The following is a 6,466-nucleotide window of genomic DNA, read 5'->3' on the forward strand; positions in this document are numbered from 1 at the left end:
TATATATATAGTAAATCCACAAAAGAAGAACAAACACAAAAAAAAACAACAACGCGAGGACGTGGTACATGTAAAGTATTAGCAGACGCTCAGGGAAGGAAAGAAAGATGATTTAACGTTTCGAGCAACGCTCTTTTTCAGAAACACAGGAAAGTCCAATAGAAAGGAAGACGGAGGAAGAAAATTGCCAAAGATTCACATGTGGGTACATTTTGAAATGACCGGAAGGGAATGGGTGAAGAAAAAGTTCTTTCTAAGACAGGAGAGTGTAAGAGAAGGAGGTAGGTGCGTGCGTGCAAGTTTGTGTGCGTGCGCGCGCGCGTATGTGTGGTTTTGACAGTTTATATGGGTATGTGAACTTTGTGTTGCTTAATGTTGTAGGAAAAATTTAGTAGCCTGGTAACAGGAGTGGCAGTCTTTTTGTGTAGTTGTGTATCTTTTCACGTGTAGAGAAATGGACAGTAGAACGGTGTTTGACTGGCAGTTTGAAGTATATATGTGCGTCTGCATGGGGTTGTGTGCATTCCTCTGTGTATATGCGTTTGTGTACGTGTGTGCGCACGTGTGTGGGAGTTATATGTGCATTGATGTGTGTGTGTTGGGTTGTGTTATGTGGAGGTATATGTGCGTTCCTGTGTACACACACACACACATATATATATATATATATATATATTCGCCATGATAGATCGCTAGCTACTACACATACTTTATTTTCTCTCCCTGTTTCTTTCTGTGGAAACGAGTAGGCTCGAAACATTAAAGACTTTTTCACTTCCCGAGCGTTATACTAATACATCTGCTTGTTGTCTCCACCACCTGTCTTCGTCTTTTGTTTTGTTTTTTTCTTGTGAATTCTCCCCATATATATATATATATATATATAGAAGGTTTAGATTTAGATTCAAGATTGAATATGGTACTTATGCGTAGGCACCAGAATATCGTATGGTATGGTATTATACAAAAACCATTCCAAAAGGATAGGTGATCAAAAATTCAAAATAAGCAACACGGATTTCAAAGATGATTGCAGTACGCACGTTTCATGCTACCCCATTTATTTAAGTAATGCGAGCATTACATTAAATGCAATATGAAGAGCAATCTTCAGTTGCACGAAAATGCAGAAAATTACAGTAGAATAGACATATTATAATTGTGGTAACATTTCAAATCCAAGTGGGAGAAAGAATACATAGAAATTCAAGTGTGAGGAAGAATACATTAATCCATCTTGACATAGCCGAGTCTATCAGGCTAGTAATTGATTCTAGACAAAAGTTCTAACTGTCTCTGATTTTTTTTTGTCTCTTATCTAGTGGTGATAGCATAAGGGACAATTACTTCTAAGGAAAGGGAAGGTGTAAGCAGTATGCATGGACAAGGCTATAAATGTATTAGGTTAAACAGGTATACATACATACACAAGCTTCTTTCGGTTTCCGTTTACCAAACCAAGTCATTAAGGCTTTAGCTGGCTCGGGACTATTGTAGAAGACAACCAAGGTGTCATGCTGAACCCGAAACTGTGTGATTGGGAAGGAAGCTCCTTACCTACACAGCCATGCTTCCAAAAGAAAAAAAAGATGAGACTCATTCCCTCTCCCCACTTTCATTCTTTTTCAATTCCCTCTTTTTAAAAAAAATTTTCGAAATGTTTCCGGATTTATGTGATGCATGTTTTTGAAGAATCACAATCTCAGTTTCTTAAAACATAGATCAAGGAAAGAAAAAAATAATAATGATAAACTCGAAAGAATGTTAAAAATGAAAGAAATTCGAGGTCGGTGGTGGAGAATCCGTCTCCCAATTTTTTCCTTTACATTATTGTAATCTTAGAATCCGAAAAAAATACTTTTTTGTTTTGCGCCTGAGATAATTTCCACCTCTTTTTACTATACTTTCTGGTCGATGCGAACCTTAATGTAGGAATAGATATGGAACTGTATCCTTTTCTAAGACAGCAGGGTGCGGATTACTGAGAAATTTGGTCACTATTATTTCTCACAGGTCGAGGGGCCACACAGAGGCTTCTTAGTTGGCTCGTGTGGCGACAATGCTTGCCTTTTGATAATCATCATCAACATTATTATTATTATTTTTATTTATTTCTGATGGAAAGAAAATAGATACTGTTTGTGGAGAAAAGAAGTTAAATTGAATTCAAAATTTTTCTTTATAAATTTGTATGGAGAAAATTTCTTACAAACAGGTGCAACTGTTTTCATGTTTCTGCAGGGTATGTATATACGCACACATGTACATACACATACATGCACACACTTATATGCATATATAAATACACACGTAAATACACATATGTATACATATAGTTACACACATATAAATACATACACACGTGTTGTTGTTGTGCGTATGTGCAGACAGAAAAGGAAGTTAATCGATCAATTAAACGTAGAGTCGAAGGAGGATATATATATATATATGTGTGTGTGTGTGTGTTTGTATGTATGTATATGGTGTCGATTAGGTGAAGAAGTCATTCGAATTTCATAGAAAAATAGAAAATTCAACATAAAAAAAAAATATCAAATTTCTGTAACGTTAGCTAATAAAGAAGGTAAGATTTTGAAAAGAAATAGTAATGTTTAGCTGTAGTATTTTCTGAAAAGTTACTTGGAAAGCGTGAGACAAACAGGTATAGGCTAACCTATGCGACTGATGTGGGGGAGAGAAAATAATGATTTCTCTCAAATAAACACACCAGCCATCTTTCTAAATGGCTAAAGTATTGTATTGAATTAATTCAGTAGTTGTCACATTTGTTTTTCGTTTTTGTTCTCCCCTCCACCCGCGCAACCCCTTTTCATTGAATAAGCGTATTACAAAATGCCACAACAGGTACCCTTCGGAAACACGAAGCACATATAACAAAAAAAAAAAATTTTAATCAACCAAAAGTTAATTTTGTGCATTGGTTTATTATCCGTATCTATTTTCTTATACTACCCATCCAATATACCGCGTTATATTCAGCAACCTTAATGTTAATATTTTTATTGAAATTTTACTAAAGAAGGCATTGACTTGGCACATCATCGGTCATGCCTTCTTTTTACTAATAACACAATATCATATTCTAAATCTAAATCCCAACAAAGTTTTTTGTTTTTTTTAAAGCGTATAAAATACATTGTACACTTAAACATTCAACTTGAACGGCAGCGGCTCTTTGCGAGCTTACAGTACCATCCGCAAGGGGGAGCTATTATTCAGCTTAATCGATCGACATCATTGTTATTACGATAGTTTTTCGGCGAAGTGTGCTAATGTCACTCTGCTAATTCTATGTAATAGTAGGACTTCACTCTGACTGGTTTTTAACATTCTGAGTGTCTATTATTTACTTTTGAAAATAAATCACGACCAGATTATATCACGATAGTGGGAACAGAAGTATTATAACGAGAATTTTCACCCCTTCAGGATCGATAGAATGAATGATAGGGTTTTCAAATAACTATCTTGCGAATCTCATACATCATGATAAGGGTAATAAAAAAAAAAGAGTAATAGACGTGGGGAAATAAAATTTTGAAATTAAAGAAAACCCCATATGGTTAACCAAAATGACAGACAAGTAAAAAATATAAAAGATAGAAATGAAATAGAGTCACGTCAGATATCATGGTCGATTTAAACGACTCTTCATGTAAACAACAGGCTCTTTACATTTCTTACAGAAACACTGTTTTTAAAAAAAAGTTTACGTCGGCTCTATAACGTCTCGGGCAGTTTCCACTACACAAATACAAAGAAGGGCGACTGTGTGGAGGAAAGAGAGCGTGACGGATTTGAGAGAGAGAGGGATTTAAAATGGTGGAACTTCGTGTAACGTAGCTAATCTCAAAAATTTGTTGTTTGAAACAAAATTATAAAAGTACTTCTGTTTTCTTAAGAGAGGAAACATATAACATTAAATAAACATGAATATCTATGCATATTTGCGATATGAATAAAGATTTTGGTCTGTCTCATAATTTTTTACTCTTTTACTTGTTGCAGTCATTTGACTGCGGCCATGCTGGGGCACCGCCTACACATTTTAAAAAAAATCTCTCTTTTTCTATCCTTTTGTCAAACTAGTTAACATGTCTGCTGTACGTACCAAACTCCAGTTAATTTTATCTTGAACACACGCAAGCGGGGTGGGGATGACAATTTAATTGTCGATAATGGGTGTACAAAAAGATGAATCAGCTGGTTAGAGGTTAGAAGTTTTTGATCGTAATTTAAGTTTCCACGATAAAAGAATTGGACCAAGAATTAAGAACATCAACAAATGACCTGTTTTGGCCATTGTGAATGGGTAAGGGAAGGCTACATGTGCTGGAAATATACTTTCTGAATTTGCAACAAGCTTCAGATTTGTACGTGCACACACACACACACACACACACACATATATATATATATATACTTATCTAAATTATGCTCAGTGGTATGTATGTGTCTGTGTTAAAGGAAAAGGAAAACAAAAACAATGCAGGACGAGCATCTCAAGTCATTTAGAATATTTGATTAGAGTAAAGTGAATCAGTCGGAGAAGTAGAATTAATTAATGTCTTACAGCTGTTTCTGGGATATCCCAGATAATGGGTCAACACTCCCATACACTAGGTATTTCGTCATCAGAGGAAGGTGTGTATGCAGGAAAGTTCCAAGCTGAGAATTCACAGTATATATATTTTTGTGTGTGTGTGTGTGTGCGCGTGCATGAATACATACGTGCGAATCAGCGTTGTGTCAAAATGGTTCTATAAATGGATAAATGGAGTTCGATGAAATAAAGACCCAAGCTGAAGTAAGTTTTGGGTGGTGTGGGGGTTTTGTTTTCATCAAATACTGTATTATTTGCCTTGAGGGATCCCTCGTACTGGCACATGGTGCATAAAAGCACAAACCTAAATCATAGCAGGCAAGAATCCACGATCTCAGTCTAATGGACCTCATCAGCGGGAGGCATCTCTATATCACTGCTTAAAATCATTGGAGACTATGTCCCAGCATGGCCGTACTTCAATGACTGAAAGCCGTATACAAAATAGAATAAATAAAAATAAAGCAGGCAGCAAGTTGGCAGAGTCGTTAGAGCATCAGATAGAATATCTTCCAAAATTTTTTTTGTGACTCTGGGTTCAAACCTTGCAGAGATAAACTTTGCCTTTCTAATTATGTTACACCGCTATATTTGGTGTCTATTTAATCAATGTGTTAATGGACGGGTTGGATGTGTTGAAGAAGGAGCAATAACTCCTGAAATATGCATATACACCCGTTACCTATTTTTCTATCTTCGATCGCATTGTTTACACAAACTTATTCGTATACGAAACGTCGCAACAAATCAATGCTGGCTGTAGTTTCTACAGAATATCTGTAAAGATAACTTTAAAAAGTGAATTTATAGCACTGCTAACTACAAGTGGGGCACATTATCAATATTGTCTTATAAGCCTTTAATATATACTTGGTGGAAGGCGGCGAGCTGGCAGTATCGTTAGCACGCCGGGCAAAATGGTTAGCGGGATTTCGACCGTCTTTACGCTGTGTTCAAATTCGCCGCGGTCGACTTTACCTTTCCTCTGTTCGAGGTCGATTAAATAAGTACCAGTTGAGCACTGAGGTCAATCTAATCGATTAGCTCCTCCCCCAAACTTGCTGACCTTGTTCCAAAATTTGAAACTAATATATATTTGTTAATATATTAGGGTTGCATAACGAAATACGGTGTCCCTACCAGTAATAAATATGATGAAAAAGATTACAAATTGCGTATTGAAATCGATAAATCGATTAACCACCGCTACCCCAAATTTCTTTCATGGGTGCAGCATCATTAATACACATGACTAGTCACCTAGTTTACAAAACTAAGTAAGACAATAAAGGGTTTTTTAAAAACTAGTGTAGTTTTGCATGCCGATGACGAAAATCATATTGTTTTTTTTTTTTCTAGAAATTAATAATAATAAAATTACAAGCTTTCAAAATTATGTAATTTTAGCCAACTGGAAGCCTTCGTTGACGTACTTGTCTGTTTCTATGGGAAGAGAACGCACAATGAAAATCTACTAGAAATAGCAGCAAAGTCTTCCCTGTTAAAGATATGCACTTGCTGAATGTTATTAATATTTAAATTAAAGTCAATCTCTACGGATATAAACTTTTATCGAACTCACGATTCTTTAAGTGGTTGGGAAAAATTTAAAAAGTAACAATTGGCTTCTGTGTTCTCTGGATTTTTTGGCGGACTTTCTACTCGCTACTTCATGGCGAAAGAAAAGGATCAGGGGTGGACATTGGAATTAGACACTGAGGGGAAAATGGCTGTAACTTTTTTATTTTTTAATTTTGACGATTTTCGTTTTCGATAATGTGTTCTATATGTCACGGTCATGCGATTCCCCCTAAAAAAAAATTTTGGACCACCCCTCCCCTC

At 35.8% G+C, this 6,466-nt stretch overlaps 2 protein-coding genes across 8 annotated transcripts in view; one reads left to right on the forward strand and one right to left on the reverse strand.

Moving 5' to 3' along the window:
- The window catches only part of LOC106871161 (lysine-specific demethylase 2A), a 325,205-nt gene that overhangs the window by 179,529 nt on the left and 139,210 nt on the right, over positions 1-6,466 (forward strand). The window lies entirely within an intron of this gene.
- Positions 1-6,466, reverse strand: part of LOC106871160 (uncharacterized) — a 66,587-nt gene that overhangs the window by 47,306 nt on the left and 12,815 nt on the right. The gene's annotated exons all lie outside the window — the stretch shown is intronic.

This window comes from Octopus bimaculoides, chromosome 16 (genome assembly GCF_001194135.2).
Source record: "Octopus bimaculoides isolate UCB-OBI-ISO-001 chromosome 16, ASM119413v2, whole genome shotgun sequence".
NCBI classification, from domain to species: Eukaryota; Metazoa; Mollusca; class Cephalopoda; order Octopoda; family Octopodidae; genus Octopus; species Octopus bimaculoides.